We start from the raw sequence: 25,389 nt of genomic DNA on the forward strand, positions 1-25,389 counted from the left end.
GTAAATAGAGCTGCGATGAACATTTTGGTACATGACTCTTTTTGAATTATGGTTTTCTCAGGGTATATGCCCAGTAGTGGGATTGCTGGGTGGTATGGTAGTTCTATTTTTAGGTTTCTAAGGATTCTCCATACTGTTCTCCATAGTGCCTGTATCAATTCACATTCCCACCAACAGTGCAAGAGGGTTCCCTTTTCTCTACACCCTCTCCAGCATTTATTGTTTGTAGACGTTTTGATGATGGCCATTCTGACCGGTGTGACATGATACTTCATTGTAGTTTTGATTTGCATTTCTCTAATAATTAGCAATATTCAGCATCTTTTCATGTGCCTGTTGGCCATCTGTATGTCTTCTTTGGAGAAATGTCTATTTAGGTTTTCTGCCCATTTCTTGATTGGGTTGTTAGTTTTTTTTGATATTGAGCTGTATGAGCTGTTCGCATATTTTGGATATTAACCCCTTGTCATTTACATTATTTGCAAATATTTAGAAATGGGCAGTTTAGTCTGGCAGCAAAGCTTCAGGTGCTACTGGCTGATACACCCAACCCACTCTTCAGAGTGAAACCTGGTCAGGAAACATACATCCTTCATCCCCAGAAGCCCCAGTCAGAGGTTCAAGGCAAGGTCTTGATTAACTCTATTACAGAAATGAAATACTCCTTAAGTTTCTCTTCCTTCCTACTGATAAAATGATAGACCAGGGCTTCCCTGGTGGTGCAGTGGTTGAGAATCTGCCTGCCAATGCAGGGGACACGGGTTCGAGCTCTGGTCTGGGAAGATCCCACTTGCCGCGGAGCAACTCGGCCCGTGAGCCACAACTACTGAGCCTGCGCGTCTGGAGCCTGTGCTCCGCAACAAGAGAGGCCCATGCACCGCGATGAAGAGTGGCCCCCACTTGCCACAACTAGAGAAAGCCCTCGCACAGAAACGAAGGCCCAACACAGCTAAAAATAAATAAATAAATTTTAAAAAAAGAAATGATAGACCAAACCACAGGAAGTCATTTTCACTAGTTCAAAAATAAAATAGGAAAAGGATAAATTTGCCATCACCAAAGGTAACATGCCTTCCAGGTTTCTATGACAAATGAGAATTTTCTTGTTTTACTGAGGAAATGACATTATCAGAAATAGTCTCTTCCTGCAAATTAAAGCTGGTTCAGCAAACCATACAAAACTTAAATAATAAAATCATGGACTTTTAAAAATTTTTATGCAATTTTAAAGGTTACTTTCCATTTACCATTATTACAAATTATTGGCTACACTCCCCGTATTGTACAATACATCCTTGAGCCTATCTCACACACAAGAGTTTGTACCTCCCCCATCCTTACATTGCCTCTCTCCCTTCACTGGTAACCACCAGTTTGTCCTCTATATCTGTGAGTAAAATCACAGAATCTTAAAGACAAAATTTCAGAAGGCACTTAGACCAGAGCCCCTCCCTCAAAGTACATAGGAAGAAGCTAATATCCAAATAAAATGACTCATTTGCTTTAGAAGCTCAGATCCATACACAGGTGAAAACACATTTTATAACTACAAGAGGAAAAAAAAAAAAAACACATGGCTATTCAGCAGAGCTCAGATTTCCTGACTAATTCTAACAAGTATTTTCTACCATACTCCAAAGCCTCTTCATGACTTTTAAATGAGGTCAGATGTTCAAAGTGAAGGGAGAGGGCAAGAAATGGAAGTTCTGAAGGAGGTAGAACATACTGGGAAAAGCAGCTGCTATGCACACAGGAGTGCAGTCTAGGAACACGTATGAAGAGCCGTGGACAGGGTGGGGGGGCCCCACTCACATCAGGACCATGAGTCACAGGGGCAGAAGTACAGAGCTGTACCTTTTTCTCCAACAGCTTCTGCAGTCCAGATCAAGGGAGCGAGATGCAAATGTCTGAATCCCTACAGGGCTGGGCTTTCGTCAGATGGCTGCTACAGAAGGTGATGAGGTCAAGAAATCAAGGACATTACCAAGAATGTGACTGAAGAAAGAATTTCAATGCCCTAAGAAGGAAGGGAAGACAGGAAAGGCTGACAGACATCAAGGAGGATGTTTGGCGTCAAGTCCCCAAGGAAGAGAAGGAATCTGTGTTTTGAGAGAACTGAGGGGAAAAGCTGGAGTGAAAGATGATGGACAGAAATTGGATGTTATAATTTATCTTTTCAAGAATAAAGCTCTCTTGGGGCTTCCCTGGTGGCGCAGTGGTTGAGAATCTGCCTGCCGCGATGCAGGGGACACAGGTTCGTGCCCCGGTCCGGGAAGATCCCACATGCCGCGGAGAGGCTGGGCCCGTGAGCCATGGCCACTGAGCCTGCACGTCCCGAGCCTGTGCTCCGCAACGGGAGAGGCCACAACAGGGAGAGGCCCGCGTACCGCAAAGAAAAAAAAAAAAAAAAAAAAAGCTCTCTTGAGTAAACATAAGATCTAGGATGTAGACACCATGTATCATCTGACTGAAATGAAAAAGACTACCACTGGGAGGGAAGAGAGGCCAGGATTTGGAATGGGTTATCTATGTGGCCATTTAAGGAAAGTAGAGGGAGTGACCTGGAAGGTCAAGGGATGAGTGTATGCAGGAAGAACAGGTAAACTTGAAAGTCACATAATACATCCTGAAGCTCCCCCAAAGCAGAAGATCATGTGACTCTTTATGGGTTGATATTCTAGCTTACTTGGATTTTTGTTTTGCTTTTAAGAGCTCTCACATTACAGGGATAAGGAGCTTGCAATGAATATATCCGTATGGGTTTAGCGACGTCACTAGGATCTGGTTTTGACTATAAAGCCAAGTAAATGTTGACACTTACACGTAGCATCTTCTATTACCAAGCCATATTTAATGCTCTCCTAAAAACATACAGTATTTCCTCAAACATAAGACATCATTGATTTTAAGATGAATCAGTATTTATGTACCACTAGGAAAGAAAAAAATGCTGCCCATTTTTATTGTAAAATGTCAACTGTAAAATTGTACTTTTAGATGTAGATACGGTGTATCATACATTAGGTGAAATATATTTTGAACTCATTTAATTCTTATAAAAGTTTTATGTATTTTATGGGGGATGTACTGTTATTATTGCCCCCATATTAGAGATAAACTGAGACCCAGAGAGATGAAGTCCTTGCTCATGTTCACATGGTTAATAAGGAGGATCTGAACCCAGGAAGCCTGGCTATAGGATCTCCTCTGAATACTAGGCCAGTTCCATCAATATTCATTGATGAGGACAAAAAAGAAAAATCATGATAACACCAACCCAAGCTTTCCACTCTCACTACCAGAAGGAGCCAGCATTCTGGAGGGTCTGCAGCTGATGTAGCCTGAGGACATGGACTTCCTCACAGGACTCACATCCCACAGAACAGATGTGATCAGGTCCAGTCCTCTGCAGAGGATCTACCTCAATTAGTGGTTTCCTGAAATTCATCCCTCATGGTACCAGCTAGTCAGCACCAATGCAATCCCACAAGTCCACAGGTTTTTTTCCACTTGGCCATTACCATATCCATTCATCTTTAGTAATATTTACTCTTCCTCTTCCAACTGTCATCATGTGCCTCATTCCGTGAGGGTGACTCCTGGAGCCCCATTCACAGCTGCTCTTAATAGAGAAGCCACAGCTGCATAAGTACCCAGATGCATCCAGCCCGCGGATTCTACAGCCTCCGGCTGCTCTGCCCCTTTGGCTCTCTCAGCCAGCAAGCTGGAAGCCAGGCTCGTGGATTCACGCACTCGCTTTATAGCTCACTGCCTTAGTTACTATGGTAACAGATGTCACAGAAATACAAAGTCAGAGTCACTGTTTCCATGTCTTATAAACATAGGAACAAACGTTCAACCTTCCTGGTAATCAAAGAAATATTAATAAAGTGTAAGATACCGTTTTTGTTCCTCTATTTGGAAACCATTTTTAAATCATGAAACCCAATGTTTAAAAAGCAATCAATAGAATCATGAAGTGTTAACATCGTCATCAACAAAAATGGACTGCTGCTAGAACCAGCTAGTATGAACATTTACTGTCTTCTATGAATTGGGCACTGTGCTAAGCGGTTTGCCTTATGTACTCTAATCCTTAGAGGGAGACACGATAGTATTCCATCCTGTAGGACACTGAGGGTCACTGGTTAAGAAAATAAAATGTGTACTATCTTTGAGAAGGTCAATCTGGCTGGAGGTATCCTCTCGTAACTGAGACAGCAGACTCCGGACCCAGGACGTCTGGTTTGCATCCTAGCTCTGCCACTTACAAGTAGTGGGATCTGGCTTGAGTTATTTCACACCTTCTGTGCCTGTTTTCTCATCCTTAAATAAGGGTAATGATGATTCCTACCTCACAAGGCTGTTGTAAAGATGAGTTAATATTTGTACAGTACTCAGAGCAGTGCCTGGCACATAGGTGTATGATACATATTTTTAGCTGTTATTGCTATTCTTATTTCATTTTCACTCTTAACTGATAACTTTGCTTCCTACTTCACTGAAAAACTGAAGCAGCCAGAAGAACCTCTGCACCCTCCCACCTACCAGCATTGATACCCATATTCTCTGCCCTTGGGTCTGTTACTAGAGATGACTTTTCATGTATTATCAAAGCCAACCCCTCCGCTAGTACATAAGATCTCTATCCTAATCATTCTCTTAAAGAGATCATTCCAGGAAGGCTGCCTTCTTCCTACCTCAAATTTCCCCTTTCTATTGGAACCTTCTCTCTGGCATACAAAAGAGCTATTATGTCTCCCATCTTAATCAGAACAAAATGAAACCTTTCTTTTGATCCCACATGCCCCACCAGCTACTACTCCCACTTTAGTTCCTTTTGCAAAACTTCTCAAAAAAGTGGTCTCCATACTGTGTCCAACTACCATTCTCTTAAAGCCACTCCGAATTAGACTTTTGCCCCTAACCCCTTCCACCAGTGTCCTCTATGCTTCTAAATTCAGTGGTCAATTCTCAGTCCTTACTTTTCCTGCTCTACCATTTGACACACTCCCTCCCCCCAACCCCCACTCCTTGATACACTTTTTCTACTTAGCATCCAGAACTCCACCATCTCTTGCTTTTCCTGCTGCCTCGCTGGACACTCTTTCTCAGTTTACTTTGCTGATTCCTCCTCTTCACCTCAATCTCCTCCTGCTGGAGCTCCCCAGGGTCACTCACTCCTGGTTCCCCTTTTCTATCTACACTCAGCATCTCACCAGTCTGAGTTTTAAATATCAACTTTTCTATGCACAAATGACTCCCTGATACACATCTGCAGCTCAGAAGCCCTCCTCCCCAACTCCACACTCATATAGCATCCAAATGCCTGCAAACACTTCCTTGTATATGTCAGATAGACACCTCAAGTTTCACACATCAGAAATAATGCCTGATCTTCCCCCTACCAGCCACAGTCCGCTCCTCCAGTCGATGGCCATTCCATCCTTCCATGGCTCAAGTCAAAAACTCTGCCGTCATCCCTGACTGTTCTCCCGCACATCCAACCTATCAGGAAATCCCGATGGTTCTGCCTCCAAAACAAATCCGGAATCTGATTATTTTTTACTGCCTCCTTTGCGATACCCATAGTCCATGCCACCATCCCCTGAGCAAGCACAATTTCTTGCCTGGATCACCATAATGATCTAATAACTGTGATGTGGGTCTGCCTGGCCCCAGACTCCACTTCCCTGTGCCCCAGTCCCTAACTCAACACAGCAGCCAGAGTGGGCTTTTCCAGACAAAAAGAAAATCATGTCAAGCCTCTGCTCAAAATTCTCTCACAGCTCCTGCCATTTCACTCTCAGGACAAAGGCCAACATCAAACAAGATTCCACATTGGCCTGCAACACGCCTGTCAGGGGTTCCTTCATCTGTTTTGTGCCATGGACCCCTTTGGCAGTTGGCAGTGTCTATGGATCCCTTCTCCAAATAATATTTTTAGATGTATAAAATGAAATACAACAGACTACAGAGGAAACCAACTCAGTTTTAATTTTAATTGTGATATAGTAACACATGTACTCCCTTTATTAATACATTAAATAAGAGGATCTAGTGGCAGGTCTAATTACTAACAATTTTGATGTGATGTGGTGATGAACATAACTGTATTTTAAGATATCTGCAACACCTATCATGTGATATGATAATATCTATGACTTCGATTGCTGACAAGGTCATTGGTTCTACTAAGTTATTCTAGGTTTTTGGTCTGCTCAAAAATGTTAAATTTCAGTTAGATGTTATTATTAAAAATAAAAGTGAAATTCTTTCCCACCCAAATTAATAGACCCCTGAATTCTATCCCTGGACTCCTGAGAGGTCCTTAGACCCCAGGTTAAGAAGAGCTGACTCTACATTTCTTCTCAAATCTCCTTTTCTGGCTAACTGCTTAACAGCTGCAGTTACCCAGACCACACAACACCCATTCTGTACTCAGAGCCTTTGGACTGGAGCTTCCCTTCCCCTGCATTCCCTTATCTCTTTCTCTTATTTCTTTGCTCAAATGTCACAGTCTTAAGGAGTCCTATCCTGACCACACTATTTAAAACTGTAACCAACCCTTTCACTACAATCCCAATGCTGTTCTTTTCCATAGCATTTATCGCCATCTAATCTACAATTTATTTACTTTATTTCTTTATTATCTCTATTCAGCACCATCATCCTTCCCCACTCCCTTAGAAGGCAAGCTCCTAGAAAGCTGGAATTGTTTTCTTCTTGATTCACTGATGTATTCAAATGCCTTGAACAAGTCCTGGCATGTAGGAGGTGTTCAGGCAATACTACTTAAATAAATGATGCATTTCAAATAAAATTACTGTTGAATGTATATTATGTGAATTATTTCCTCTATACACAATTCCATGTAAGAACACATTATAGGATTTTATCCTTTCATCATCACTCCATATCCGATATTTCTTTCCATTCATTCCAAAGTGGAGCCTCATTGCAGTTCTTAGAAATGTCCCTATATTTACTGAAAAAGGATGGGGCATGGTGTGAGCTGGTGTAAGGTGACATGCCTATCAGTTTAATGGTGCAAAACCAAGGTTCAAATGTTGGCTTCTCTCTTTACTAGCTTTGTAAAGCCCAAGTATATAATTTTTTCTAAGTTGCAGTACCCTCTTGAGTAAACTGAATAATTATCTATCTCATAACATTACACTAAGGATTACAGTTATTTAATCCATGTATAACATTCAGTTCATTTCCATAGGGCCTGACAGATGTAAAATACAGATTCGCTATTAGTTATTTTCACTGAGAAATGGAAATACCCTCTTGGAGTACAAGCAGCAGAGTATCCATTTGTGCCATTTATGAGTGTCTGGTATCCCCACCTCTCAGAAAGGATAATTTAGAAGAGATTTCTAAATTGTAAAAGCAATATAGCATGCTTATATTTAAGAACTGGAATTCAGAAAACATGAAAATCCACCCCCTAACATGCCACTGTTAGTATTTTGCTGTACTTCTTTCTGTTCTTTGTCCTATACATCTTATCAGGGTTGTAACCATTCACATCTAGTTGTTTTTTTTTTTAACATCTTTATTGGAGTATAATTGCTTTACAAAGGTGTATTAGTTTCTGCTTTATAACAAAGTGAATCAGCTATACATATAAAAAATATGGAACATGTCACGCATTTGCATGTCATCCTTGCACAGGCGCCATGCTAATCTTCTCTGTATCGTTCCAATTTTAGTATATGTGCTGCCAAAGCAAGCACCACATCTAGTTTTTAAAATGACTTTGAACTCTGTGGTAACTGACTTATTTCTGATCCTTATTAATATTAAGACTCCCGAATAGCCAAAACAAACTTGAGAAAGAAGAATGGAGCTGGAGGAATCACTCTCCCTGACTTCAGACCATATTACAAAGCTATGGTAATCAAGACTGTATGGCACTGGCACAAAAACAGACACATAGATCAATGTAACAGGATAGAGAGCCCAGGTATAAACCCACACACTTAGAGTCAATGAATCTAAGACAAAGGAGGCAAGAACATACAATGGAGAAAAGACAGTCTCTTCAATAAGTGGTGCTGGGAAAACAGGACAACTACATGTAAAAGAATGAAATTATAACATTCTCTAACACCATATACAAAAATAAACTCAAAATGGATTAAAGACCTAAATGAAAGATCGGATACTATAAAACTCCAAAAGGAAAACATAGGCAGAACACTCCTTGTTATAAATCGCAGCAATATATTTTTGGAACTGCCTCCTAGAGTAATGGAAATAAAAACAAAAATAAAAAAGTGGGACCTAATTAAACTTAAAAGCTTTTGCACAGCAAAGGAAACCATTAACAAAATGAAAAGACAAAATGTGGAATGGGAGAAAACATTTGCAAACGATGTGACTGACAAGGAATTAATTTCCAAAATATACAAACACCTCATACGGCTCCATATCAAAAAACAAGCAATCCAATCAAAAAATAGGCAGAAGACCTGAATAGACATTTCTCCAAAGAAGACATACAGATGGCCAACAGGCACATGAAAAGATGCTCAATATCACTAATTATTAGAGAAATGCAAATCAAAACTGCAATGAGGTATCACCTCATTATCACACATCGGTCAAAATGTCTATCATCAAAATGTCGACAAATAATGAATGCTGGAGAGGGCGTGGAGAAAAGGGGACCCTCCTACACTGTTGGTAGGGATGTAAATTGGTGTGGCCATTATGGAGAACAGTATGGAGGGTCCTTAAAAAAGTAAAAATAGAGCTACCATATGATCCAGCAATCCCAATCCTGGGCATATGTCCAGAAAAGATGAAAACTCTTAATTCAAAAAGATATATGCACCCCAATGTTCACAGCAGCACTATTTACAATAGCCAGGACATGGAAACAACCCACATACACATAAGCAGATGATTAGTTTAAGAAGATATACATACATGTATATGCAATGGAATATTACTCAGCCATAAAAAAGAATGAAATATTGCCATTTGCAGCAACATGGATGGACCTAGAGAATAAGTGAAGTCAGACAGAGAAAGACAAATGTTATATGATATCACTTATATGTGAAATCTAAAAAATAATACAAATAAATGTATATACAAAATAGAAACAGACTCAAAGACACAGAAAACAAACTTATGGTTACCAAAGGGGAAACGGAGGGGAGGGATAAATTACAAGTTTTGGATTAAAAGATACACACTACTATACATAAAACAGATAAACAACAAGGTCCTACTGTATAGCACAGGGAACTGTATTCAATATCTTATAATAACCTATAATGGAAATAATCTGAAAAATGTACATATATATATATACACACACTCACACACACACACACACACATATACCTGAATCACTTTGCTGTATACCTGAAACTAACACAACATTTTAAATCAACTATACTCCAAAAATATTTTTTTAAATAAATAAAGACATTGATTCACTTTAGAGAAAGAAAAGAACAAAGCAAGACAGAAACCACGCTCCCGTCTCACTGACCTCCCAGAGACGCGGCTGAGAGTTCTGGATGATCAGCTCATACCTGACACAGAAGCAGGATGGGCCTCCAGGTACAGCACAAGAGGACAGAATCTCTTTGTTCCTGGTAGCGACACTGACATTCCCACTCTCCTTCAAACACCCTACAGCTGATCTGAGTTTGGGTGAGGAGGGGAAAGAAAGTGTGAGGAGGTTGGGGAAAGAGTCTACAAGCTTCTTCTCTGAGACTCTAGAAAGATGGGCTGACTCCACAGGTGCGGGGGTGGGAAGGGAGGGGAGCAAGTACTCTGAGCAGGCTCATACCTGAGGGAATTGGCTGGTTCCTTTATAACCTTAGGCTCCGGTTATAGCCACTAAGAACCAGGCAGTAAGCCACAGGGAAGGGAGCTCTGCGATGCCCTCGGGAAAGGCAAACAGTATTGACACGTTTTGCAGAAATGAACCTGCCACTTTCAGTTTCTTTGGCACACAGAACTAAATAAATGTAAGCTATTATCACACACAAGATCATTCCTGGATCACATCCAGTGAGCTACATTTTAAACATGGTCACAGGTGATTCTGAGGCAGCAGTTTTCAAAGTACAAACCAGAACAGTGCTCTTCAAACTTACGCTCATACACCCACTACAATTTTTCTAAAAAATACCATACTCCTCACACATTTTTAAATTGACATCTGAAATTTGTCACTGTAAGTTTAAACAGTTGCAAAAACAAATTCTGGACAATTTATGAATACTGATCTTAAAAATATAACGATTACTCTTTTAAATGTAGTTAATAGACTCTAATAATACCATATTTGCCATTCAGCATTATCTGTTTAAAAAGGCTGTGAACAAATGGCTTTAACATTCAGGAATTTTACCTGGTTCCTTTTCCTCCTTTTAAACATTTCAATTTCTTTTCTTTTTAACAGAATTTATCCAAAAGTAATCGTTTTATGCTTCAATGCCTATTATTCACCCTCTCATAATTTCCAAGGAATACAAATGTAAAAATGATTTTTAAAAATTTTCTCTGATCACAAAAGTAGTTTTAGGTTTACTTCTGGGCTGAGTTATAAAAATATTTTATTAGCACCTAACGTATGAAAACATATTGAAATGTGATTATTATCAAAAATTAAAATTTTATTGGAAATGTATCTTACTGGAATGGATAGGATCAATTTTTTGGTCCTCTAATAAAGGCTTCCCCGATACCATTATTTGAAATTACCCTTTCTTTGACACCCTGGAGGTTTTCACATCTGAGCAAGGTAGAGCAAGATTTGCAATAGGTGAGATACTTTCCCTTTATAAATTGGGTAGGCAATCCATTTAAATTAAGAGAGTACTAATGAAAGCTGAGGATCTGGAAGGTAATTTGCTCAAAATTATCCATGCCTCTACCCCTTGGAGGGTCCTTCTGCATCCCCCAGTTTAAAGACTACTGATCTAGCACTATATCCAAAATACCTATGCATCTTGTGAAAAAGGCAGATTCATGGACCCTACTCCAGATACCTGAATTAACAGGATCCCCAGATTACTTTTCCCCTCACTAAAGATTGAGAGATGAATTGGGATATAAAACAAATGCATGTTAAATGATGTACAATTTAAATAAAAATTCAACAATAGACGACCTATCACAGGTAGTACCTGGTGGCCAAAGGATTCGGAGACACTCATGAGAGGATGGGATATTCAAAGGCTTTTATTTTTTTTCAAAGGCTTTCTAAAGGAAGCAACGCTGGAACTGGGGGAAGGATGGGTAGAATGTGAAAGATAAAGAGGCAGAGAGGTAAATGGTTTACCGAGTTTGAAATGTAAGGTATTGATTTTGTTGACTAGGAAGGAGCGATTAATGCCCTCAAAAAGTGACTCATCACAGAGACTCCCTGGTGGGACAGCACTGGGTTATTGTGCCTGAGTGGTGCAAACATAGTTACTTACTGTTGAAGACAGAAATACGTTGAGAATATTAATTCAGCGAAATTGGTTTTAGACAACTGGTTTTGTGCGAGTTTGTTTCAGGCAAATTGACCTAGAGCTGGACACATATTTTATCCATGGATTGGGTAATCCATAAACATAAGGATAACTATATATCACTATTAAGTCCCACATTCATTCCAGGCTGGGTGAAAAGAAATGAGTTCAAATTCAAATTATTTTATTCTTCTAGTAGCCCTGGCAATAGGCTTAGCAAAAGGTATAAGCCATCACCGAAAATGAAACCAAGAGCATCTAGGCTTTTTATTAACTCTGATTCCGTTATCACTGAGTATCACAAAGATTTTTTAAAATGCATCTGTTCACAGGAAAGTAGAAATCACTGACTGCCCCTATCATCTATCCATTGGACCACTAATAAGGACCACTCCAAACTGGTCTTCCTACTTCTCCACAGCAGCCACTCACCTCCCTGCCAGATCCATACTCATCCTCAATACCTCTAAAGCAGTCTGACAACACCTGTATTTGGTTCTGTTACTACCCTGCCTAAAACCTTCACGCCATATAACTTGTCTCTCTCCTGAAGACCTGAGCTCCTCAAAGTCTACAGATATAATGCCCTTGCATATCATTCCCCTTGCCTCTTATCTATCAATCATAATAAACTACCTGCTATTCTTCAAACAAGTCCTGCTCCATCCTTCCTCTGCCTGTTTGGTCTAGCTTGCCTCCACCTGACTTATCCAGCCTACTATCTTCCATGTCTGCTCAGGAGGCCTGTCCTAGTTCCCCCAAATAGGAATGATCATACTCTCCTTTGTGTTTTATGATATGCTATACATTCTTCAGTAAGAGTATTAGACCATTTTATCACACTTATCTGTGTACATTTCATCTCTCTCTCCCCCATGCTACTCTCTGTCACCTACCTACTACTCTGCCACCCAAAAAAAAAAAAAAAAAAAAAAAACAAAAGAACCGAGCTGCTTGAGTGAAAGGATCTTGCCTGATCCATCCCTGAATTCCAAGCATCTATCAAACTTACCCATATATAGTAGATGCTCAGTAAATATTTGCTAAATGAATGCATGAACATATAATTATTTGTAATAGTGGAATTAATAATCAATAAATTAGACACTAATAATGTGCTAGATGTTACTAAATAAGTTAGGTATGATCTAGAAGCAACATTAACTCTGATGTCACTGCCATTTACCTGCAACTTCTAAGATTACAACACAAGGTAGAATATGTGTTCTAACTAAGTCAAGGGAAATCCCCTAGGAGTCGCCCTCACTCTGCCATGTAACTCAACACACAATAGCAACTGTTTTTCAAGGTTCGTTTCCACTTATCTTGATTGGTGCTACACTGAAGAAGAAATCTTAACGCTGAGGAAAAAAATAACATCAGAGAACACAGGGGGCAGATCTAAAAACCATTTGGTTGTTGTTTCCATTTTAACAAATCCAGTGCTCCACTGTGGAGTCACTGTATACTTTGCTACTTAAAATATAGAAAATGTCCCCATAGTTTCCCTTATCTTGAATTCACAAAATTCATTATATTTGGCTAAGACCTTTCCTTATTTAAAATGACCAGAAAATCAGCAAATCAAATTCAGCGCTTCATCATGATGAAATAGTGCAGAGACGGTTCCACACTAATGAATCTAAAATGCAATTACTGGATAATCAGATTAAAGAAAATCACATGAATCACACAGTCATTTCAGTAAATATATCCCTCATACATTAAACTCAAACTAATTTTTGTGATATCAACACTTAGAAGCCAAGATATATAAAGAATGTTCCTTAACTTGATAAAGATAATAGACCAAAAAAAATCTCTGACCAACATAATTTTTAACTGGAAAACATTAGAAGGAAGCCTATAAAATCAGGAATAGCACACGGAAGTCTACTAATCACCACTTTTCTAGCTTTGTTTTGGAGGCCCTAGGCAGTAGAAATGGTCTAGTAAAAAAAGATAGGTAACGATTTGTGTTTTATTTTCTAGTGTTAAAAACCTGATTAAAAATGGGCAAAGGATTTGAATAGACATTTTTCCACAGAAGATACACCAGTGGCCGAAAGGCACTTGAAAAGACACACAACATCACTAATAATTAGAGAAATGCAAATCAAAACCCAATGAGACACCACACTGATTAGCGCAGCTAATATTGAACAAACAAAAACTCAGAAAATAACGAGTGTTGACAAGGTGGAGAAATTGGAACTTGCTCACTGTAGTGGGAATGTATCACTATACATTCAGCAGCTATGAAAAACATTATGGAGACTCCTCAAAAAATAAAGATAACATTGCCATACGATCCAGCAATCCCACATCTGGGTATACACCCAAAGGAATTCAAAGCAGGGTCCCAAGGAAATATTTGTACATCCATGGTGATAGCAGCATTATTCACAATAGCTTAAAAGTGGAAGTAACCCAAGTGTCTATTGATGGATGGATGGATAAACAAAATGTGGTATGGACCATAGAGTGGAATATTATTCAGCCTTAAAAAGGAAAGAAACTCTGATACATGTTACAACATGGATGAATCTTGAGGACATTACGCTAAGTGAAATAAGCCAGTCACACAAATACTGTAGGGTTCTACTTACATGAGGTACCCAGAGTAGTCAGATTCATAGAAATAGAAAATAGAATAGTGGTTGCCAGAGTTTGGGAAGAGAGGAGAAATGAAGAGTTGTTTAATGAGTATAGTTTTGATTGTGTAAGACAAAAGAGTTCTGAAAATCTGTCACACAAACATGAATATACTTAACACTACTGAACTCTACTTAAAAATGGCTAACACCTATTCACCTATTATGTAAACCATTATGTGCTACATATACAAAGTGTTAATAAATGTTTTAAATGAGTAAAATGATAAAATTTCATTGTTAAGATGATAAATTTTACTTTATGTATATTTTACAATAAAAAACACAAGCTGTCATGGTTTGTCTACAAAAATTCCAAGGCTCTCAACTGAAAAAACTAGTAGAACTAACATGGGTATAAAATCAGAATTATAAACATGAAAATCGCTGTTATACCAACAAAACCATTTTAAAACACGACAGATGAGTCCCATTTTTAATTAAGTTTGCAAAAATTAAGTTAAATGGCACGAGCTATAACAAGAAAACTGTAGAGCTTTACTAAAGAACATAAACGAAATTCTGAATAGCCAGAGAGATAAATTATGTTCCTGGATAGGAAGACTCAGTATTACCAGGCCTCTCATATTGATCTATGATTTAATATAATCCCAATGGAAATTCCAATCTCATCATTTCATAGATCTTGAGAAACTGACTTCCAAGTTCATACATAAGAGTCTATGTCTACAACTACCCAAACAAAATTTAGAAGGAAAAAAAGAATTGAGGTAATTTGAAATGCCAGATATTTAAATAACTTTAAAACTATATCAACTGCAAAGACACAAAATTGGCACAAGGTCTAGATAAACATAAACAAAAAATATTAAAGGATCTAGAAATAAATCAGCATATAGAAAGGCATTTATATATGTGAGAGTTAGCACTCTGTATCTGCCGAGCAAGAACCAACTATTTATTAAATGTTGGGGCAAATAGTTATCAATCTGGGAAAGACAAAACTAACCGTAGCTTACATTATTGTGGTTCCACAATGAGCTGGGCACTGTGGTGAGGTCCCTAAATGCATTATTTCATTGACTACTAAAAACAATTTTTTTACACAAATAAGGAACCTAAGCACAAATAAATAGGAAATCATCTTGCCCAGTAACTTGCCCAGTAAAAAGTAATTAACTTGCTTCAGTAACTGCTGAAGCCTAAAATTTGACTCCATGACATTAGATTCCATAACCTAAGCTCCCTACAGCACACTGCCACCCTTAACAACACATCCTTATGTATGCCACACACAGAAACAAATTCTAGACTGAATAAAAATCTAAACATACATGCATATTAGTTAAAATATACATATTGTTCAACTTTAGGTTAGGGAAGGCTTCCTTCAGACCAACAACAATAATAACAACTCCAGAAGAGATATAACTACATAAAACATAAAACTTCCATATAATGAATGAAGGCAAAAGGTAAAAGACATGGCAAGCTAAAGACTAGGACTGCGATATATACAACAAAGGACTAATTGCCTTAATATACAAAAACCTGCTTTCAAATCAGTAAGAATAGACTAATGACCCAATTTACAAAAGGGCAAAGAATATAAGCAAACAAGTCACAAAAGAAGGCAAAATGAAAAGATGTCCAACTATGCTAGTATTGAGAAATACAAATTAAAAACAGTAGTATGGGGGCTTCCCTGGTGGCGCAAGTGGTTGAGGGTCCGCCTGCCAATGCAGGGGACACGGGTTCGTGCCCCGGTCCGGGAAGATCCCACATGCCGCGGAGCGGCTGGGCCCGTGAGCCATGGCCGCTGAGCCTGCGCGTCCGGAGCCTGTGCTCCGCAACGGGAGAGGCCCCAACAGTGAGAGGCCCGCATACCGCAAAAAAAACACACATAAAAAAACCAGTAGTATGCAATTTTTAACCTTAGATTGGCATAAACTAAATGAATATTGGTGAAGTGTGAGTAATGGACATTCTCGTGTTAGTTGAGTATATTTAGTGGCTTCAGTATTTTGAGAGGGCAACTGTGCAGTATCTACCAGTGGTTAAAATGAGTAGGAACTCTAACACACAATTCTGCTTCTATCTTATCAAAGTACTCACAGGTATGCACAAAATAGATGTATTACAATTTCATTAAAGTATTGTTTGCAACAGTGAAAGATTCTAAGTGATTAAAAGGTTCGTAAATCAGGAAACAGTTCAATAACTTATATTTACTATTTTATTGAGAGAGATTCTATCTAACAAAAAAAGTCAGAAAATGGAATTTTAAAAAACGTGCACAACTGCATCAAAATTTTAGAATACTTGGGAATAGATTTAAATTTAAGGGAAGCTAAAACCTTCACAAAGAAAACTAAACAGAGAAATCAGAAAAGACTATATTCAAGTCAGTATTTAGGGAAAGATACATATTATGTTTGTGGAATTAAAAACTCACTGTAAAGATGCCGATGCAATCAAAACAATAATGTCAAAATTGATAAAGTAACTCCAAAACGCATATGGAAATGAAAAGAGCTGAGAATAACCAAGGTAAAAGGACACACTAGTAGATCATGACTTATTACAGTTGTGGTCATTAAGCCAGTGTTACACTGTTACACGGTTAGATAAACCTAGAGAATACTGGAACAGAAGAAAGAGTCCAGGGGAAGAAGGTGGGTTTTTTAGTAAATAATTCCAGATAATTTTAATATAGAAAAAACAAACTTGATCCCCACCTCAACTCGTACACAAAAATCAATGCCCAGTATATTGCAAGTCTAAATGACAAATAAAGAGCACTAATTCCTTCTTAAGATAATTTAAGGGAATATTTTCATGACTGAGTTAGGAAAGGATTACTATAATAAGGCTCAAAATTCCCTAACCATAGGACAAGACTGATTATAGTAAAAATGAGAATTTCCATTTATCAAAAGGCACCATTAAGAGAGTGAAAAGCCAACCCACAGAGTAAGAGAAAATATTTCCAACACAATTAACCAAAGGGCTCATATCCAGCATATAAAAAGAACTTCTCTACAAAATAATAAAAGATAGTTTACTTCTTAAAAAATGGACAAGTGATTTGAACATGCACTTCACAAAAGAGGATATCCAATGGCCAATAAACATATCAAAAAGTGCTTGACTGGGGAAACACCAATTAACAACAGATTGGCTCGAATTAGAAAGACCAACCAAACCAAATGTTGGCAAAGATGTGGTGCAACCAGAACTGTGATGTTTTGGTGATGGCAGTATAAATTGATACCATCACTTTGGAAGTGTTTGGTATCATCTACTGACACTGAATACAGACACACCCTATGATGGGCAATTCCACTCCCAGGTATATACCAAGGAGAAATGTGTTTCTTTGTGTACCAAAAGACGCGTACAAGAAAGTGAACAAGCAGCATACTCAACAGCCCAAAACTGAGGACAACATGGATGTCCTTAGGGTGGATAAATACATTGTGATACATTCATACAATGGAGTAGTACAGAGCTATGAAAACAAACGGATTACAGGTACATACAATAACGTGTTTGGTTCTCACAAGCATAATGGTGAAGCAAAGAAGCCAGACACAAAATGAATCCATTTATGTTAAGTTCAAAAGCACTGAAACTAATCTATAGCGTTAGAAGTCAGAACTATGGTTTCTTTGGAGGAAAAAGGCAATTGTGGTGATAGGAACGGGGCAAGACCGGGGCTTCTAGGGTGTAGGCAATGTATTGGGTTGACCAAAAAGTTCGTTCGGGTTTTTCTGTAACATGTTATGGAAAAACCCGAAGGAACTTTTTGGCCAAACCAATACTATTTCTTGATTTGCATAGTGGTTACAAAAGTATGTTCACTTTGTTATAATTCATAGAGCTATACATTTGTGATGAAAGAAAAATTTGTATTCTAAGGCAAGTTAAGGAAAATTTACACATAAAATTTTTTCTTTGAGCTTTGGCCTCCTCTCTCCCCTCTACTGTGCATTGTGTATCTGCATTATGCATTGACCAAACCTTCCCATCTGCACAAACACCTACTCAACCATAAAAAGCAACCTTCTCCTAGCATCAACAAGATTACTCCTCTGGAGACACCCTTCCTTCTTCATCTTGTAAGGGGTCACCATGACCCAAGACCCACTACTCGCTTTGTACACATAGATCTGGATTGTGTAAACTGTCAGTAATACATCATTTAATGTACAGCCCTATGTCTCTAACGGGCAAAACAGTTCTCGGAGCTTTCTGAGAGTCTGTTCCTGGGTTATAAGCCTCAATTTGGCTCGAATAAAATTTTCCATTTCTTTCTTAGATTGAGTGATTAATTTTTTCATCAACACTTATAATATGAGCAATTTTCCACATGTATGTTTTACACTTCAATATAAACTGTTTTTTAAAAAGCCAACTGTGGGGGGCTTCCCTGGTGGCACAGTGGTTAAGAATCCGCCTGCCAATGCAGGGGACACGGGTTCGATCCCTGGTCCAGGAAGATCCCACATGCCGCGGAGCAACTCAGCCTGCGCGCCACAACTACTGAGCCCACATGCCTAGAGCCCATGCTCCGCAACAAGAGAAGCCACTGCAATGAGAAGCCCGCGCACCACAACGAAGAGTTGCCCCTGCTGGCCACAACTAGAGAAAGGCCACGCGCAGCAACAAAGACCCAACATAGCCAAAAATAAATAAATAAGAATTAAAAAAAAAAAAAGCCAATTGTGGGAATTCCCTGGTGGTCCAGTGGTTAGGACTCCGTGCTTTCACTGCTGTGGGCCCAGGTTCAATCCCTGGTTGGGGAACTAAGATCCCGCAAGCTGCTCGGTGCAGTCAAAAAATAAATAAATTTTAAAAATAATAAAATAAGATAAAAAGCTAATTGTGATGCCATCGAACTTCATATATTATCTCATTTTATCTTTACAATAATTATTTTAAATTATCATCATTGTCCTTTTTTATAAAGAGGGATATCAACTCAGGTCACAAGTACATGGCAGAGCCAAACTTCAAACTCAAGTCTATTTGATGCTCAAACCCATGAAACCCAAAGTAAAGGAAATTCCAAAGTTAAGCATGTCCCTAAGATTTCCCTAATTCAATTTTCCTTTCTGTCTGAGACAGCCTTCTACCTTTCCCATCTTATGTTCTCATCCTTCATCTGGGGAGGAATGCTCAAGAGTTTAGTCATTGAAACTTTGCCTTTAATTATTTCTCAGAAATACAGTCATTTGTTCTTTCTACCAAAGAGGAAAGCATTTACAATGTCCCAGCTGCCTCCTCTGGCGGAGATATCTGAAGGAGTTGAGTGCCCTTTCTTTGCTGAGCCAGTGGGCAACTCCAGCACAGTAAAGGTAGATCAGTGGAAGGACTTCAATGGGCTGCAAGTGAAAAGGTGTGGCAGGGCAGGAGGGGAGGGCGTTGAGGCTGGAACTGTAGAGTGGCTGCTTGGTGGAGGATCCAGACAACAAGCACTGGGCAGCTGGCGCTAGATGAAGATTTGAGGGAGAGAAGAAAAATGGGGCCACCTGGATAGAAATTCTGAGGAAGAAAAATACTGAAAGGAGGTATCTGTGAAAATGTGGCATAGGATACGGCATATCAAATTTCAGCCTCATCTCCCCAAAAGAAGCTTCAAAGGGGATTTTAGTACTCATTTTCTCTAAAACAACAATAAAACTACTGAAATACACAACCATTCAAATAAAAATATTTGTTCATGTACCTCCTAAAATCAAATACATATGCACCCTGAACTTGAGCACACAAACTGGGCCCAGCAAAGAGCCCCACCTGAACTTTGCAAGAATCCACAAACCAGAAGCATTTTTATTTGCGTTACATTGCTTAAGTGAGCCTCAAAAGCATTAAAGATACCATTACAATTCCCCTTTTCCATTTTTATGAGTCAAAAAGCAGCATGAAATGACCCAGACAATTTCTGTGGATGTGTCTGGTGAGCTGGTATGGTACTCATATGCTCTCCTTTATTATTCAGATGGACTCACTGCGGTCTCATAATTCTTTGTTTTATAATAAGCAGCATAATTCTTAAATGTTCCTGTTCCCGTGTGCTTTCCTTGCTGGAGCTTTAATTGTCAGTATATTGGCAGGAAAAAAAAAAAAAAAAAATCCATCACTCTCCAATGCCCCCACCACGAACGACTTCCAGCTGTCATTTCAGCTCTCTTATTAAATATGTGTATCTTTCAGCAAGTCATATAACCCCTTTGGCTCTCATTTGTAAAACGAATAGGATGAATTACATGATTTCTAAGATGCTTGCAGCTCTAAATTTTTAATATTCTAAAATTTCAGATTCTATATTTTAATCTCTTAAAATATAGAATTTTTAATCTCTTTTCCTCTGAGCTAAAGACCTTTACTAATACTTCCTGGAATACAACATATGATTCCTGAGTCGCTGGTCCATACTTTGGGATTCCCTCTGCGTAATATCAAGCCTTAGTTCCCATTTGTGTTGGGGAAGTCAATCTCCCTCCTCACAGCTCCCAGATCTACAGTAAGTAGAAGCCTGACACACTCGTGTTGCCTCTGGTTTCCCAGTACGACCTCTTTCTACAGCTTTAAGACTCAAGGTTTTCCTGGTCTTTAATCTGTACAGCTTCCAATTTCTGGGCCATCGTCATAACTCCATGCAAGTGATGGTAACATACCACAAAGTCCTGTGAAATATACAATGAGTAAACCTATAGCCTAGACTGTGAAAGAAGACACTTAGGATAATCTGTCTAGACATATGACATTAAAGGCAAGTCCATTCATGGCTAATGCAGCCTGTTAGCTGTGAATGAGTAAGTTTTTTAAAGGTACTGTAGGCCAATAAAATATGCCAAGATATTTATAGCTCTCCCTGGCTGGCGAGGCAAGAATGTCTGACTCACCAGGGAGGGTGGCACACAGCTCTATCACTTTATAACCAAAGGAACCTAAATTAGACACAAACCAGAAAGTAGGCAGATCTTTGTTAAGTTGAGGGATGGGTTACCTAAAATACTCTAACTAGGGATGTCCCTGAAGCTACTCCAAGTTTCTAGGCGGTGTGAGTTATCCCCAAGAGATGCCACACACAGTGACAGCTTGCCTGCTCACAGTAACCATGATGCCTGAACCTAGGTTCTCTTTACTACAAAAGCCGCAGCGCTCGCCCTGAGTAGGGTGGCCTATGTGCCAGGCCCCAGCCCAGCTCTGAGGTTCAGCCAGTGGTGAGAAGGGCTTTTCCAGATGCATGCTGAAAGCTCATTTTGTTTTGGAAAACATGAGAGCTTTCCTTCTTTGTCCTTTTTTCTCCTTTTTTTTTCCCCATGGGTAATTAAGTCACTGCCAGTTTCCCAAATGGTGCCATTTTAATCTCACAAACATTAGCTTCATCTCCTCTCAGGATGCTGAGGCACAAATCATGATGGTATATTTTAAAAATATCCTAATAAATAAGGAGATGTTTCAGGCCAATCGTCATAACACAAAATAGGAGATGAAGAGGAAAGGAAGCCCAGCTCCAGGTTGAGCGTTTGCAGCAAAGGTTCTTCATCTACACCTGGGGAGGTGGCAGGAGATGGGGGGATGTGTCCACAAATGGTTATGGGGTGGGGGAAGGGTCTGAAATACTGTAGATGCAAAATTAACTGCAGGGTCTTCTTCCACAGCTTTCTATCATCATTAGGTTTTTTAAGGAGCCTGAGAACATTAAGAATCACTAACCAGAGTAAAACTGAGGGACAGACCCTTGAGATCGGTTGGTCCAAATGTGCCCTTCACTCAGTCTAGCCCTGACCTCAGGAGGGAAATCTACAGAGCATCTAGCATACATGAGTCACTAGATTCTAAGGAATGCATTTGACTTTCAGGAAAAATAAATTACATGATACAATTTCATATCATGTATTTTTTTAAAAAAATAATATGCCTGGGAATACATTTAGAAAAAATACAAGATATATATCTATATCTATACATCTATGTACCTAGTTTATTAAGTCAGAAAAGAAAACTTGAATAGTTTTATAAGATATGTTCCTGTGTAGAAATACTAAGCATTTTAAAGATCTCAATTCTCATTCCCACCTTCACATTAATTTCTAAATTAATGCAATGCCAATAAAAGTCCCAAAGCAATCCTTCTGAAACTTGACCAAGTAGGCTAAGGCTTTCTGGAAGAATAAATAAGAGGAAAGCTAAAAAATATTTTTAAAAGTATGCTTGAGAACTTCAACAGATTCTGAGATGTATTATAATGCTGCAATAATTAAGATAGTGGTACAAAATACAAAAAGAGAACAGAAAGCCCAAGACAGTCCTAAACTTATCATGGAGAGGAATAATTACTCCAGAAGCCTGCTGTACAATGAGCTACTTAGAAAAACAGAAGCTGTCTTAGCTCTCTACCTCGGGCTAGGCACCGAAGTAAGTTTTCAACATGAAATGGAAAACAAGAAGACAAGGAAGGAAGAGGTGGAAAGAAATCACTTAAGAAATTTAAACATAGAGCTGATCTTTGAGTGGGGGAGGTCCTCTTAAGCCAAAAGAAAAGTTATACAATAAAACGAGGGTAGATTTGACTATATAAATATTTAAAACCTCTATACCAGAAAATACAAGTAAAATAAAAAGTAAATGATAAGAGAGAAAAGCATTTTCAGTGTTTTAAAAGTACTGATTTCATACTGAATAACTTTAGATAAAAAATTAAGTTTGGCAATTAATATGCACCAAAAACCTGAAAAAGGTATATACACTTATATATAGCAATTCCACAAGGAATGTGTTCTAATTAAAGGAAAACACCTATAAACAAAAATATTTATAGCACTGTTATTTTCATTATTATACACAATAACTTGAAAAAAATGAAATCTCTATATTGTTCAAATGTAGTAAAAATCAAAGACAGTCACAGTTTCAAGTGTAAAAAGCAGTCTGTACAGTGTGATAAAAGTTTTAAGTATGGGACTTCCCTGGTGGCACAGTGGTTAAGAATCTGCCTGCCAATGCAGGGGACACGGGTTCGAGCCCTGGTCCTGGAAGATCCCACATGCCACGGAGCAACTAAGCCTGTGTGCTACAACTACTGAGCCTGTGCTCTAGAGCCCATGAGCCACAACTACCAAGCCCGCGTGGCACAACTACTGAAGCCCACACACCTAGAGCCCGTGGTGCTCCGCAACGAGAGAAGTTACCGCCAATGAGAAGCTCACACACCCAATGAAGAGTAGCCCCTGCTCTCTGCAACTAGAGAAAGCCCACACCCAGCAACGAAGACCCAACGCAGCCAAAAATAAATTAATTAAAAAAAAATTTTTTTTTTAATTTTAAGTATTAAATTCACATAGGCCTATCATAATCCAAAATGGTGGCAATGATGTTTCTATGAAACACATTATAGAGAGTTTGTTTTGCTCCGTGCTCTTTTTGGATATTTCCAAATTTATTTTATTTTGTAATATTGGGAAACGTTGAAAGCATATGCAAGATTTTCTGAGATCAGTAAACAAAGCCTTTACACTAAGGTGAAGTAGGTGTGCCAAGAGCAAGGCTCTCGATGGTAGCCATTATATTTTCTATGAACTGACTGCAGTAGAAAACATAACCCTCTCACGGGATACAAAGCAGGAGTTTTTCTTTGTGCCCTTGTATCAGACCCCTGCGTGGTCAGGTGCCAATTCTTCGCATAGACTGATGGGCTTTAGAACCTTCTTACACTGCCAACTGACTCCAGGTGAAACTGTGCTGAGTATCTTCTATTTGCCTCCTAGATCAACTCTCCCCCTTTCTGTGTCCTTTTCTGGCCTCTGTTGTCTGGCCTAAAGTGGATCCCAGTCCTCTGGCTTCTCTTTGGATTTGGTGAAGGGCAGAGATGGCAGGAGACCAGAGAGCAGGAGAAGGAAGTCAGGGCATTTATGCCCACAATTCCCTCCGGCCGCCAGGTCACCGTGGATTGGATGCATCCCTCCACTGAAGGCCATCGCTCCTGTCCGGCAGCCCTCTCCACACCACTCGGCCTTCCTCTGACATTCTGGGTTTTCCAGTAGCTTCTCCTGGCCCTGCCCCTTCAGGTCTAGGGCTGTAAACACCTCCCATGATTACTAGCCCCAGAGAGCTGCTTCATCTCTCATTGCTTCTCCCAAACCCTGTCCACACCTTTGTGGACAAACTCTCAATCAAATCATCCTCACCCGATCCCTGACAGGACCCTGGCTGATATGGTAATAGTATAATTATCCAAAGAAAAAATAAATATGGCTAAGTGCATTTATTCTTCACAAAGCAAAAAGAAAAAAGTGACCTAATATGGTTTAGAAAATTCTTTTATTCAAGTTTGAGATAAAAGTTTAACCCCATGTTACCTCTATGATTATTCTATGATACCTAGATCTTTATAATTTCCAGCCCTTTTTTTTTTTTTTTTTTTTAAAGACTTTGGGCATGTTACTAACCCTCATATAACCTCACCACGTACAAGACAGCATATTAGAGGATGAACAGATCCCTGGTTCTCTGTTTCTCATGAGATAAACTGCTTTTGCAGCATTAAATTTAAAGGTAGACATCTGCATTTTTCTTTCAGATTCCCTTGTCTTGTTTCATAGCACACCTTTTCAGTTGGCTGTGACTGGGTTTTACTTAGCCCCGGGCTTCACAAGGTAATCAAGTTTACTCCATCCAGATGTTTCTGGTCTGCAGCACAAGAAAGTGGCAGGGACTCAGCTGAGTTGACTAACCATTTAAGGATGCAAGGAGCCCACTAAAAGAGTCTTCCTAGAAAAGCAAGACTATCCCCCAAGCTTGTTTCGAGAGCAAGCTCCTGTACCTAGAGGAGGAAAGACAATTCTGAGAACAAGGAGTCTGTCACTCAGGCTGTCCCCGGCCCAATTCCAAGGAATAGAGGGAAATGCTCTTTTCACTCGTAATAGCTGTGAGGCATCCCAAACACAAAGCAGAACTGCACTGATAATAATGTATGAAAGCACAGCACAGGACTTGGGAGAAAGTAATTCTTTCTCATTGGAGAGAGCAATTCAAGTACAGCGTGAATGAACACAGGGGGACCCTCCCTGCCTGGTAGAAGTCAACCCCAGCACCTGTGCGAGTCCCTTGAGTGACAGCTCTAGTGAGCCCTAGTGCCTCTCAACTGGCACATCACCAAGGCTCCAAGAGCTCACAGAATGGCAGTGGAAGTGCCCTTGATGGTGGACACACTGACGTCAGAATGGCATCAGAGGCTCTAGTGGAAGCCAAAGGCTTTAGCCGCCAAGGGA

At 39.3% G+C, this 25,389-nt stretch overlaps 1 protein-coding gene and 1 non-coding gene across 2 annotated transcripts in view; both read right to left on the reverse strand.

Moving 5' to 3' along the window:
• Positions 1–25,389, reverse strand: part of FMN1 (formin 1) — a 321,102-nt gene that overhangs the window by 290,046 nt on the left and 5,667 nt on the right.
• On the reverse strand, positions 7,636–7,742 carry LOC112063519 (U6 spliceosomal RNA). Its single transcript, XR_002891028.1, has one exon. It is a non-coding gene; the product is annotated as a U6 spliceosomal RNA (small nuclear RNA).

The sequence above is a fragment of the Physeter macrocephalus genome, chromosome 11 (assembly GCF_002837175.3).
Source record: "Physeter macrocephalus isolate SW-GA chromosome 11, ASM283717v5, whole genome shotgun sequence".
NCBI lineage: Eukaryota > Metazoa > Chordata > Mammalia > Artiodactyla > Physeteridae > Physeter > Physeter macrocephalus.